General features: G+C 42.6%; 1 protein-coding gene across 2 annotated transcripts in view; it reads right to left on the bottom strand.

Moving 5' to 3' along the window:
• Positions 1-14,786, bottom strand: part of ZNF280D (zinc finger protein 280D) — a 180,401-nt gene that overhangs the window by 98,833 nt on the left and 66,782 nt on the right. The window lies entirely within an intron of this gene.

Below are 14,786 nucleotides of genomic sequence, written 5' to 3'. Positions count from 1 at the left end.
AAGCGGCTGAGCGCTTCCGCTGCTTCGTTCTAGCGATTGGTGGGGGTCTCAGTCCTCGGACCCCCACCAATCAAAACTTCTGACATTTCACTATGACATGTCAGAAGTTTGTCTAGCGTTTAGCTACACTTTAATCATCAATGTAATTCATTCTGCAAGTAAGCTTACTTCCACAGATTAACATATTTTGTGCACAAGAACCTAATGAATATTTTCTTTAATGTTTGTTCTACATATTACAATAAATCTTTGTCGACATTGTTTTATTAACACATAAAACCATGACCACCATCTTTGATCTTAGGGTTGCCATGGACTGTTTCTGCCTGCTATTGTGTCCCACTCTAATCAATATTTTATAAATGCTTGCAGTTGATGTAATTTTAATGATATTTATAAGTACCACTTTAAATATATCCAATGTCTAGCTTTCTTCAAAAGACCATACTTTAAAGAAGACCTATCTTGTTCCTTTGTACAAAAAACTAAAAAAAGTGATGGCTCTGCCCACTGGACTATACCCTCTCCTGTTACACCAAGCTAATCAGAGAGAATAGAACAAAAAATAACCAAAACACCTACATGTCCTGGACCCAGGAAAATAACCCAGAACCATCTGGGAAAACAAGAACAATACACAAAGAAAACAAGAGAAGGTGGGACCTGTGTCCCTCAATGAATTCAACGAGAAAGGGATTTTATGGTGTGTACAAAAATGCAATTTCTCATTAAATCATTCATTTTAGACACGTCCCAGGGAGGTCCCTGTGGGTGGGCAGAAAAAAACACTGCCATTCAAACAGGATAACTCACAGCTGCCTGCAACACCATACGACCCAGACTGGCATTGGCGGAAACCATCAAATAGATCTGATAGAAATGAGGCCCAGGTAGCGGCTTTACAAACCTGAGAGGCAGAAGCCTGATGCCGGACCACGCAGGACTCACCAACCGCCTGCATATAGTGGGCAGTGGCCCGGAAGGGAGGATCCCTATCCTTAGCGGAATAGGCCCTCTTGATAGCCAGCCGAATCCACCTGGAAATGGTGGACTCAGAGGCCGCCCGCCCGTGTGGGCCCTCCGGAACCACAAAAAAATAGTCCGAGCGGCGAAAAGACTCCATAAGCAAAAGATAGATTCAGGGTGCTCGGACCATGTCCATCCAGTGCAGAGAATGCTCCCTCTGATGAGAGGGGTTAGGACAGAATGAAGGCAGAATAATGTCCTCATTGAGGTCAAAAGAAGACACCACCTTGAGAAGGAAGGATGGAACACCTTATCCTTATGGAAGACCATGAAAGGGGGTCTGCAAGATAAAGCGGGCAATTCAGACACCCTGCGGATCGAAATGATGGCCACCAGAAAGGCAACCTTGCAGGATAAGACACGGGCGAGACATCTCGCATATGTTAAAACGGTGACGACTGAAGAGCGTCAAGGACCAAGTTGAGATCCCAGGACTCCGGAGGGAGATAGTACAGAGGATCCCCTGCAACAATATCTTAATTTGTTAATGGAAAGCCAGCGTGCGCTGAAAAAGAATTGACAGGGCAGAAATCTGACCCTTCAGTGTCGCCAGACTAAGTCCATGGTCCATGCCCGCCTGAAGGTAGGACAGGATAAGCGGAGTAGAACAGATAGGGGGTGGAAGTGTTGAAGTTTACACCACATGATATATACCCGCCATGTGCAGTGGTAGATCCTCTGGGACTGAGGCTTCCAACACTTTACCATGGTCTAAATGACCCGTTCAAAAAAAACGGAAAAACTTAGAACCGCGGCTTCAACAGCCATACTGTCAAACGCAGTCAAGGTAAAGTAGGGTGGAACAGAAGACCTTGGGAAAGGAGGTCATGCCACTGAGGGAGGGGCCAAGGCACATCTGTAAAAAGGAAGATGCAATCCGCGTGCCCTGCGCTGCCAATCTGGAGCAACCAGAATTGCTGGAATCCCTGCGTCCTTGACTTTCTTGGGGACCCAGAGAAGAGGCAGGAAGAGGTAGATAAGGCTGAAATCCGACCAAGGAAGAAGCAGGGCATTGGCCCCTAAGGTGCGACGTCCCTGGCCATGGCAACGTTAGCTGGGCACTTGTGGTTGAGGTGGGAGGAGAAGAGGTCCACGTCCGGAGTGCCCCAGCAAAGGCAGAGACGGTGAAATATGGACAGGTGAAGCGACCACTCTCCTGGTTTTAAGCTCCCCTGACTCAGGTAGTCCGCCTCCCAGTTGTCCACTCCTGGAATGTGAACTGCAGAGAAAGCTCTGCCCATAAAAGGGAGGCTTCCTGCCACACCGGCCTGCTCCTGGTGCCCCTGTGGTGATTCAAGTGCGCAACTACCGTAGAGTTGTCTGCCTGGACTCAAACCGGAAGGGAGGAGGGATGTCCAATGAGAGAGCACCAGAAAAATATCCCTCTGTTCCAGGATGTTTATCTGGAGACGAGTCTCTGATCTGGACCACTGGGCCAGGACACTGAGGCGGCTGAAGACTGCCCCCCAACCCAACAGGCTGGTTTCCGTCGTGATCACCTACCAATGGAGGACGGCATAGGTCTTCCCCAGGTATGTGCTCAGGGAGGACAGCCACTATAACAGTTCCCGACGAACCAGCGAGGGAAGCCAAATCGGAAGATCCAAGGCACGAATCGCGAACTGTAGAGGATGAGTGTGAAACTGGGTGAACGTGATTGCCTCGAGGAAAACATTGTCTCAAGGACCCTTATGCAAAAACAAATGCGGCAGGGAGAACTCCAGCGCAGCACTGATTCTCCCTTATGGAGGGAGTTGATCTTTGGTTACATAAGAAAAATCTTGCCCACCTGGGTATTGAGGATCATGCCCAGGAACTCCATCCTTTGAGAGGGGATGAGGTAGGACTTGTCCTTGTTGAATTATCCACCCAAAACTGCAAAATAAGTCTAGGGTGATCTGGAGACTGGCCAAATTCTCCTGTTTGGAGGGGGCCTTCACCAAGAGGTCGTCCAAGTATGGGATTACCACGACCCCCCTGGATCGAAGAAGGGCCATGAGAGCCGCCATGACCTTCATGAAGACTCTGGGTGCAGTGGCCAAGTCGAAGGGAAGTGCCACGAATTGAAAATGATCAGAACCCACTGCGAAGAAAAGAAAATGCTGGTGAGTCCGAACAATGGGTATGTGAAGGTAAGCATCTTGGATGTCCACTGAGGACAGGAACTCGTGCATTTCCAGGGATGACACAAAAGAGTGCAGAGATTCCAAACAAAAATTTTAAATGCCGATTGAGGCACTTGAGATCCAGGATAGGACAAAGAAACCATCCATTTTTGAAATGGTGAAAAGGTTGGAACAGAAACCCTGGAACTGTTCTGGACCGGGGACAGGGACAATGGAAAGGAGAGTGTGGATTGCCTGGGTAAAGGCGAGCGGCCGAGCGGGGCACCAAGTAGGAGACGACAGGAAGAACTGACCTGGAGGAAAAATCTATTTTGTATCCAGTCGACACAGACCCTCGGACTCAGGAATCTTCTACGCCCGCAAGACATGTCTCCTGGAAGGAGAACAGCCGTCCACGAACCCGAGGAAGGCCGGTGGCGGGGTTACCATGACGGTCTTGGCCTATAAGAGGAGTGCTGAGCCCGAGATGGACCCCCGTCTCAAAGAGATTGCCTATGATGTGAATGGGAGTTCTGAAAGGAATGAAACCTCTGGGGTGGCTGGGTGAGGCCGAGGACGCCACTATGGAATTAAGGTGCTTCTACCCCCCCTGTAGCATCGGGAATTATTTTAAACAGAACGGGACTGAAGAGAAAGTTCTTAGCAAAAGGAAGAGCGAGGACAGCAGGAAATGCCAGGTGCAAATGCAGATAGCACGGCAGATAGCCACTACATTAGCCATAGTCTTAGGGGAGCGGCTGGCCGCCTCAATGGAAACATCACAGAGTTACTTAGATGCCTGGATCAGCTGGGAAGCCAGAAGAGAGTCCTCCTGATATGGCTCCCCCAAGGCAAGAGACCTGTTGAGCTTCTTTGCTATGATTATGCAGGCTTTGCTAACCCAATAAGCTGCAATCAAGCGCTGGAGGGCCGGGCCAAAGGCGGTCTTGGCCATAGAACCCACCTTCTTTTCGATGGGATCTTTGAGAGAAGCAGAACCCACTATGGGTAGAGTAGTTGCCCCAGACGGATGAGCTACAGGGGGATCCAGTAGCGGACAGGCCGAGCATTAAGAGACGCATTTGTACGAAAAGGAGTACATGAAATCCATCATTTTAGATATGGGCAAAGGTCAGTCCGGGTGTTTCCACACCCTTCTTAGGAGTTTTCCAAACCACTTATATTCAGGGAAAACTATAGAGGGAAACCTTTGTCGCCAAAATGATATGTCCTCTTGAGATGAGCCAGGAGCGTCCTCAGGGATTTGTAGGATATCTCTGACCACCCAGATAAGATCCTAAATGACGAGAAATGTTGAAGTACCTTGCTCAGACGCAGAGTCAAAGGGGTCCCGAGTACAGGATGTCTCGGCCATATCACGAGCAGTGGTAAAAGCAGATCCACCTACTATGGCCCTATCTATCGGGTAACTTGAGGAAGAGGAGTATCACCTATGAGACTTCCTGTCCCGTTTGCAGAGCATGCCTGCAGAGATAGAGCGGTATCGCTCATGGGAGGAGGGCCTGGCTAACTGAAAAGCAATCTGCTCAGGCAGTCAGTTTAAGGCTTCCCACTCCCTGTGAAAGACGGCTGAGGTTATCTACCGCCTGGGTGAGGGAAGATGCCCATTCTGGGGAGACAGACTCCCTAGCAGCGGTGGCCAGAGTGTCCAGGAAGGGTCAGGGGAGCAGGGATTGAGCAAAGTGCATTACAATCCGGGGGTGGGACAACAGGGATTTTGGACTTTTCCCCTTGTAGACATGAGGTGAAATGGAGTTAGCCCTGAAGTAACAAATTATCTATCTTGTATCCCATCAACACAACCTCTCGTACCAGGGGGTGCCGAAAAACAGAAGTGGGAAGACCCATAAAACAGCCCAGCATAGCAACATAGGAAAAAACAGCCCCAGCAGAGGCAACCCAGGGGGGTACCTCAAAGGGGGCATTATGGTGAGACGCCCAGGGAGAAATGTAGCACTCACCCATCTGGCGTTTTCGGGCGAATGCCTGGTCACCCCTTTAGTGGTCTCACACTGAATAGTAGTTTCACTGGCATTACTGCTGCGCTGCGACCACTGTGGACTGGGTGATCTAAAAGGGGGGAAAAAACTCCACCCAGCGCCCGCAGAGGGGTACGACTAATGTGACGTACATGCTGATGACCCCCCTGCAACCTAAAATGGAAAAATAAATAAAACTAAAATAATGAAAAAGGAGAAGACCTGTAAGGTCATGTCTTTACAAAGCATTAGTGAGGCCTCATCTAGAATATGCAGTCCAGTTCTGGACTCCAATTCATAGAAAGGATGCCCTGGAGTTGGAAAAAATACAAAGAAGAGCAACGAAGCTAATAAGGGGCATGGAGAATCTAAGTTATGAGGAAAGATTAAAAGAACTAAACCTATTTAGCCTTGAAAAAAGACGACTAAGGGGGGACATGGTTAACTTATAGAAATATATGAATGGCACATACAAAAAATATGGTGAAATCCTGTTCCATGTAAAACTCCCTCAAAAAACAAGGGGGCACTCCCTCCGTCTGGAAAAAGAAAGGTTCAACCTGCAGAGGCGACAAGCCTTCTTTACTGTGAGAACGGTGAATCTATGGAATAGTCACCGCAGGAGCTGGTCACAGCAGGGACAGTAGATGGCTTTAAAAAAGGCTTAGATAATTTCCTAGAACAAAAAAATATTAGCTCCTGTGTGTAGAAATTTTTTACTTCCCCTTTCCCATCCCTTGGTTGAACTTGATGGACATGTGTCTTTTTTCAACCGTACAAACTACAGTGAAGGAAATAAGTATTTGATCCCTTGCTGATTTTGTAAGTTTGCCCACTGTCAAAGACATGAGCAGTCTAGAATTTTTAGGCTAGGTTAATTTTACCAGTGAGAGATAGATTATATTTAAAAAAAAACTGAAAATCACATTGTCAAAATTATATATATTTATTTGCATTGTGCACAGAGAAATAAGTATTTGATCCCTTTGGCAAACAAGACTTAATACTTGGTGGCAAAACCCTTGTTGGCAAGCACAGCAGTCAGACGTTTATTTATTTTTTCACACACAATGTGCGCAGAAGAGCTGTGTGTGTGCGGGCGCAGCAGAGCTGTGTGACTGTGGGCGCAGAACTGTGTGTGTGTGCGCGCACAGAAGAGCTGTGTGTGTAGTGTGCGCAGCAGAGTTGTGTGTGTAGTGTGCACAGCAGAGCGGTGTTCTATTTTTGTGCAGCGGAGTATGCATAGGCGCTGCTGATCTTTCATAGCCGCTTATCAGCTGTTTTGAAGAATCAGTGGCGAGCACACCCTCCACACACACAAATCCCCCCAAACACGCAACTGCGCCACACACAACCCCACCCCACTGTTCTTTTTTTACGCAACACGTTTTTTTAAAAACACCTGCGTAAAAAAACTAACAGCTCGCTCTCCCATTGATGAAAATGTGAAGCTTAAACAAGCGTTTGACTCTTTTTTCGCGTGTTTCTTTATGCATTTTGTGTGCGCTTTTTGACACATAATTAGGACTCCCATTGACTATGGGAACATTTGGCACGTTTTACGTGCAAAGGAATTGACTCGGCACTTCTTTATTTACACAACACGTTTCTTTAAACCGCGTGTGTAAAAAAGCGCGTTGTATGTACTAACAGCGCACTTTACCAATTTTGTAAATGAAAAGCATAATCAATAGTTTTTTTATGTGGTTTATGGCATGTAAAATGCGCAAAAAAACGTGTCAAATACACGCCGTTTGAACCTGTCAATTGAAAAGTCATTCACTTCACTTTCATCATTCTTAGGTTATGTGCACACACAAAATCAAAAACATCTGAAAATATGGATCTATTTTCAAGAGAAAACTGATTTCCAGACGTCTTTTTTATTAACTCCACCGCGGAACAGAGCGCCGTATTTCCCATTGAAATCAATAGGCAGATGTTTGGAGGTGTTCTTCCGATTTTTACAGCCCGAAAAATATCCGAAAATAAGCAGTGTAAACATACCCTTAGGGTATGTGCACACGTAGTGTTTTCAGCTGAAAAATCGGAAGCAGAACGACTACAAACATCTGCCCATTTAATTCAATGGTAAATACGGAATTCTGTTCTGACGGGGCGTTTTTTTTCAATAAACGGCACGTAAAAAGACACCCGTGAAGGAGAAGTGCATGTCACTTCTTGGAACACTTTTGGAGCCGTTTTTCATTGACTCTATAGAAAATCAGCTCCAAAAACGTCCCTAAAAAAAGCAGCGAAAAACGCGAGTTTGATTAAAAAACGGCTGAAAATTAGGAGATGTTTTCCCTTGAAAACAGCTCCGTATTTTCAGACTTTTTTTTTAGTAAGCGTGTGAACATACCCTTAGCCTTTTGGTGTGTCCTATAGCTTCTGCCAGCTGCTATTTGTACAAATCACTCTCAAAATGGGAGCCGGACACTGCTTAGCAATTTGAAGACACCCTTTCCTGGCTTGCAGCCAAAAATGGGGAGGGGGATGAGATTCCCTCCCACATTTACGGCAGTTGTGAGTCATGTGAGTCATGTTGCTTTGCCTTATTCACCTTGCTGTAATTCTAGGAAGTGCTCCCTCTGGTGGCCAACATAGGATAACATGTCAAATTATTATTTAATTTGTAATACTTCCATGTGAAAGAAAAAAAATGACAGCAATTTTTTTTAAAAATATAATAGAAATAAGTAACTTACTTAAAATATTTTAAAAAAAGCTTTAATTCACAGCACATTCCCTTTAAGCAATGGCTTTTTCGTGCCACTCTCCCATAAAGCCCCACTCTGTGTAGTGTACCGGTTATAGTGGTCCTATGGATAGATACTTCCATCTATGCTGTGGATCTTCGGAGCTCCTTCAGTGTTATCGTTGGTGTCTTTGTTGAATCTCTGATTAACCCTTTCATGACCATTGATCCCCCTGTGTCCAGGTCAAATTTTCCATTTTTGATATGCACATGTTTTAACGATAATATCTTTGCAACCACCTTTAATATCACAACTATTTTTACAACACTTATGAGGCTTTAATTTTCTAGATTAGTTTAATTACCGTTTCCGTAACACCTTTAATAGCACAACTATTTTTACTTTATTTTTTACAACACTTATGAGGCTTTAATTTTCTAGATTAGTTTAATTACTGTTTCCGTAACTCATCCATGTATTGCAGTGTATTGTACCAGCGATCTAATAATCGCTGGTTCAAGTCCCCTAGGGGAACTAATAAAATGTATAAAAAAAAAGTTAGATACATTCTCATTTTCAGGAGTGACAAAAAATATTAAAAGTTAGAAAAAAAAAAACCTTTTCCCATTTTACCCCAAGCACAATGTAAAAAAAAATAATTTAAAAATTGGTTTCGCTGCATCCGTAGAAGTCAGATCTATTATATTATAGCATTATTTGACCCGCATGGTGAACTGCATAAGAAAAAAATAATTAAAACCCCAGAATCATTGTTTTTTTGGTCACAATAGCGATAAAAAGAATGAAATAAAAAGGTGAAAAAAAAAAATCGTATAAGCCAATAAATGGTGCTATTAAAAACTACAGCTATAAAAAATAAGCCCTCACACCGCTCTAACGATGAAAAAATATAAAAGTTATGGCTTTCAGAATGTGGTTGAAACTGAACAAATTCTCTTTTTTAACCAATAGTTTTTCAATGTAAAAGTAGTAAAATATGAATTTTTTTCCTATTTTCTGTTGTCTAAAACCTGGGTGCGTCTTATAGTCAGGTGCGTCTTATAGTCCGAAAAATATGGTATTTAATAAAACGGACATGTCAGAAGAGCTTACAGATCCTCTTTAACCCCTTTAGGACAGAGCCTGTATTGGCCTTGTGGACACATGATTTTTTCAAATCTGACATGTAACACTTTTACCTATCCAAGCGATTCTGAGATTGTTTTCTTGTGACATATTGTACTTTAAGTTAGTGAAAAAATTTGGCCGATAAATTCAATATTTATTTGTGAAAAACACCAAAATTTGGAGAAAATTTGAAAAAATTTGCATTTTTCTAAATTTAAATGTATCTACTTGTAAAACAGATAGTAATACCACAGAAAATAGTTACTAGTTAACATTTCCCATATGTCTACTTTATGTTTGCATCGTTTTTTGAACGTCCTTTTATTTTTCCGGGACGTTACAAGGCTTAGAATTTTAGCAGAAATTTCTCACACCTCGTCTCCAAGTAAAATACATTTTATAATTTTCAATAGTGACCGCCGCATTTAAAGGGAATGTGTCGCTAGAAATTTTTTTTTATTTTTTTTTAGTTAAACAGTTAGTGTATACATGATTAGACATTGTTCTAATTTTTTTAATTTCTTCACGAGTCAGGAAATATTATAAATTAGATTCTAATTTATAACATTTCCCTGTGCTGGTCACTAGAGGGAGCAATTCCCAAAATTGCAGCATTGGCATGTGGTAAAGCAACCACATTGCTTTATGCTGCAAAATTTGAGAAGACACACTCGCGTCCTCAAACAACCCCCCCCCCCTCCTTTATCCTGTGTGTCGCCATTTTTTGAGCGAATACACAGTGTAGTAGGCTTACATACAGTGTTAACCTAATATGGACCTAATATGCCTCCTGTCAGTGTGAAACTGACAGGTATAATACCCTGCAATACATAAGAATTGCAGGGTATTATAACAACGATCCAACAATTGGATCTTCAAGTCCATAGAAGGACTAAAAAAAAAAGTAAACAAAGTTACAAAAAATGTACAAAAGTAAAATGTCAAATTAATAAAATTTAAAAATTGACTTTTTCCCCTTATAAAGTCCTTTATTATTAGAAAAAAAATGAAAAAAATAAACTATTCATAATTGGTATTGCTGCGTCCTTATGGGCCTGAACTATAAACATATAATGTAATTTATCCCGCATGGTGACCGCCATAAAAAAATAATTAAAAAAACTCTACCGGAATCGCTATTTTTAGTCACTTCAGCGCCCAAATAATTTGCATAAATTGGGATCTAAATGTCGCATGTACCCAAAAATTGTACCAATAAAAACTACAGTTTGTTCCGCAAACAACAAGCCCTCACACAGCTTTCCTGATAAAAAAATAAAAAAGTTATGGCTCTTAGAATACGGCGACACAAAAACGAAATAATTTTTTTAAAAACCGTGATTTTATCGTGCAAACACCATAAAAAAAACTATATACATATGGTATCGCCGTAATCGCATCGACCCACAGAATAAATTAAATATGTCATTTATAGCGCACGGTAAAAAAAAAGACTAAAAAACAATAGAAGTTTTGACGGCCTAATTCCACTAAATTCATCAAAAACCTATGGGATCAAAATGCTCACTATACCCCTAGACAAATTCTTTTTAGGGCTGTAGTTTCCCAAATGGGGTCACTTCTGGGGGGTGACCACTGTTTTGGTCCCTCAGGCGCTTTGCAAATGCGACATGACACCCGAAAACCAATTGAGTAAACTTGATCTCCAAAAGCCAAATAGCGCTCCCTCGCTTCTCAGCCCTGCCATGTGTCCAAACAGCCGTTTATTACCACATATGGGGTATTGCCGTAATCAGGAGAAATTTCTTTACAAATCTTGGGGTGCTTTTTCTTCTATATTGCTTGTAAAAATGTATAATTTCTAAGTTTTATTGAAAAAAATTAGATTTTCATTTTTACGGACTAATTCCACAAAATTCAGCAAAAAACCTGTGGGGTTAAAATGCTCACTACACCCCTTGAATAATTCTTTGAGGTGTGTAGTTTGCCAAATGATGTCTTTTTGGAGGTGTTTCCACTGTTTTGGCACTACAAAACCTCTTCAAACCTGACATGGTGCCTAAAATATATTCTGATACAAAGGAGGCCCCAAAATCCACTAGGTGCTCCTTTGGTTCTGAGGCCTGTGGTTCAGTCCATTAGCGCACTAGAGCCACATGTGGGATATTTCTAAAAACTGCACAATCCGGGTAATATATATTGAGTTGCGTTTCTCTGGTAAAACCTTTTGTGTTACAGAAAAAAATGGATTAAAATGTATTTTCCGACCAAAAAAAATAATTTGCAAATTTCACCTCTACTTTGCTTTAATTCCTGTGAAATACCTAAAGGGTTAAGAAACTTTATAAGTGCTGCATTGACTACTTTGAGGGGTGTAGTTTTTAAAATTGGGTGACTTATGGGGGTTTCTATATATAAGGCCCTCAAAGCCACTTCAGAACTGAACTGGTACCTATAAAAATAGGTTTTTAAATTTTCTTGAAAATGTGAGAAATTGCTGCTAAAGTTCTCAGCCTTGTAACGTCGTAAAAAAATAAAATAATGTTCAAAAAACAATGCAAATATAAAGTAGACATAAGGAATATATGAAATAGTAACTATTTTGTGTGGTATTACTGTCCGTCTTACAAGCAGATAAATTTTAAATGAGAAAAATCATAATTTTTGCAAATTTTCTTTAAATTATGGTGTTTTTCACAAATAAGCAATGAATTTATTGACCAAATTTTTCCACTAGCATAAAGTACAATATGTCACGAGAAAACAATCTCAGAATCGCTTATATAGGCAAAAGCATTACAGAGTTATTACCACATAAAGTGACACATGTCAGATTTGAAAAAAATGGGGCTGGTCCTGAAGGCCAAAATGAGCTCGGTCCTGAAAGGGTTAATTATACCATAGACTTGTCTCTTCTACACCAACACTACATGGACAAAAGTATCGGAAAACCTACACATCCTATTCTAAATCTATAGGCATTAATATGGAGTTGGTCCCCACTTTGCAGCCAAAACAGCTTCCACTCTTCTGGGAAGGCTTTCTACAAGATTTTGGAGTTTGTCTGTAGAAATTTCTGACCATTCATCCAGAAGAGCATTTGTGAGATCAGACACTGATGTTGGACAAGACAGCCTGGCTCACAATCTCCATTCTAGTTCATGCCAAAGGCGTTCGATGGGGTTGAAGTCAGGTCTCTGTGCGGGCCAGTCAAGTTCTTCTACACCAAACTCACCCAACCATGCGTTTATGGACCTTGCTTTGTGCACTTGGGCACAGCCAAGATGGAACAGAAAAGGGTGTTCCCCAAACTGTTCCCACAAAGTTGGAAGCAAACAATTGTCCAAAATGTCTTGGTATGCGGATTGATTAAGATTTCCCTTCACTGGAACCAAGGGGCCTAGGCCAACCCCTGAAAAACAACCCCATAACATTATCCCTCCACTAAATTTTACAGTTGGCAGAATGCAGTCAGGCAAGTAACGTTCCCCTGGCAGTCGCCAAACCAAGACTCGTCCATCAGACTGCCAGATAAAGAAGTGTGATTCCTCACTCCACAGAACACGTTTTCGCCTGCTCCAGAGTCCAGCGGTGGCATACCTTACACCATTCCATCGAACGCTTATCATTCTTTTTGGTGATGTAAGGCTTGCATGCAGCTGCTCAGCCATAGAAACTGTCACGATCTAGGGGTGTGTGGACCCACTAGGCCGCTCCGCCGTAGAGTAGTTGCAGCTGGCCAAACAACAGTCTATCTAAAGTCTATGCCAAGTCTTAGCACAAGAGTACCTGTAAGAGTCCAGACAGTAGCAGAGGCTTTGGCCCAGGTGGAACTTGACGTGGCAGATGATACCAGACATGGCAGATGACACCAGAAGTGGCAGATGATACCAGACATGGCAGATGACACACTCGACTCCAACTAACGACTTAGGCTCAGGAAACAAATACAGCAACAGGATACAGGAAGTAGGATACAGGAAGACTGGGAGCAGGAAACAACTAAGGGACCATTTGCAATACGAACATGGGTAGACAACAACAACAACGCACAGGCAAGGAGTGGAAGAACACAGCCCTTTTTATAGTCCAGGGTGATCAGGGGATTGGTCAGGGAGGATTAAACATGTGGACGCGCTGGCCCTTTAAGGTCGGGATCGGGCGAGAACGCGCACCCTAGAGTTCAGAGCAGAGCAGGACAGTCCTAGGAGGTAGACGCTGGCAGGATACCAGGGTTCTGCAGTCGTGGCCGTCGCGAGGTGAGGAACGACGGTGGTCCGCGTACGCAGCCGTTACAGAAACCCATGCCATAAAGCACCTGGCTAACAGTTTTTGTGCTAATGTTAATGCCAGAAGTAGTTTGGAAATCTGCAGCAGAGCGTTAGCGACATTAATGCACAGCACTCGGCGACCCTACTCTGTAATTTTTTTTTAATTAGTTTTATTTAACATGTGGCAAACAAAGGTACATACAGTAACTTGATAGTAATGTTACGTCACCTGCCACTTTGTGGATGAGTCACTGTGGTTCCTAAACGCTTCCACTTTACAATAATACCACTCACAGTTGATTGTGGAATATCTAGGAGGGAAGACATTTCACAGACTGACTAATGCAACTGTGGCATCCTATTACAGTACCATGCTGGAATATAGTAAGGCTGGATTCACACGAGCATGTTCGGTCCGTAAAGGACGGAAACGTATTTTGGCCACAAGTCCCGGACCGAACACACTGCAGGGAGCCGGGCTCCTAGCATCATAGATATGTACGATGCTAGGAGTCCCTGCCTCGCTGCGGGACAACTGTCCCGTACTGTAATCATGTTTTCAGTACGGGACTGTAGTTCCACGGAGAGGCAGGGACTTCAAATCCCCTACTGGGACAAAACATAAAGTTAATAAAAATGTGAATAAAAGTGTAAAAATAAAAGCTTCAAAGTTAGAAAAACACGCATTGCCTTTTTCCCTATAATAAGTATTTTATTATAGGAAAAAAACTTTCAAAAAGTACATATCATATTTGGTATCACCACGTCCGTAACAGCCCAAACTGTAAATCTATAATCTTATTTTTCCTGCACGGTGAACACCGCAAAAGAAAAAAAAGAAAACAATGCCTGAATCGCTATTTTCTGGTTACCACCCCTCACAAAACATAGAATGACAAGTGATCAAAAAGCTGCATGTACCCGAAAAAAGAACCAATAAAAACTACAACCCGTCCCGCAAAAATCAAACCTTTACACAGCTTTTTTGATGAAAATTAAAAAAGTTATGACTCATGATATCGTGACACAAAAAATAAATTTAAAAAATAGTGATTTTTATTCTGCAAACACTGCAAAACATAAAAAATAATTACATATGGTATCGCCGTAATTGTATGCACCCGCAGAATAAAGTAAAATGTCAATGACAGCCCATGGTGAATACTGTAAAAAAAACAAAAAAAAAACAGACATTGCCAGAATTGCTTATTTTTGGTCATCTTACTTGCAAACAAATTGAATAAAACGTGCTAAAAAAAAAAAATCGCATGTACCCCAAAATGGTACCAACAAAAACTACAGATTGTCCCGCAAGCCCTCACACCGCTCTTTACACCATTCCATCGAACGCTTATCATTCTTTTTGGTGATGTAAGGCTTGCATGCAGCTGCTCAGCCATAGAAACTGTCACGATCTAGGGGTGTGTGGACCCACTAGGCCGCTCCGCCGTAGAGTAGTTGCAGCTGGCCAAACAACAGTCTATCTAAAGTCTATGCCAAGTCTTAGCACAAGAGTACCTGTAAGAGTCCAGACAGTAGCAGAGGCTTTGGCCCAGGTGGAACTTGACGTGGCAGATGATACCAGACATGGCAGAT

The sequence above is a fragment of the Rhinoderma darwinii genome, chromosome 3, assembly GCF_050947455.1.
Source record: "Rhinoderma darwinii isolate aRhiDar2 chromosome 3, aRhiDar2.hap1, whole genome shotgun sequence".
NCBI lineage: Eukaryota > Metazoa > Chordata > Amphibia > Anura > Rhinodermatidae > Rhinoderma > Rhinoderma darwinii.
This window is presented reverse-complemented; position numbering and strand designations above follow the sequence as displayed.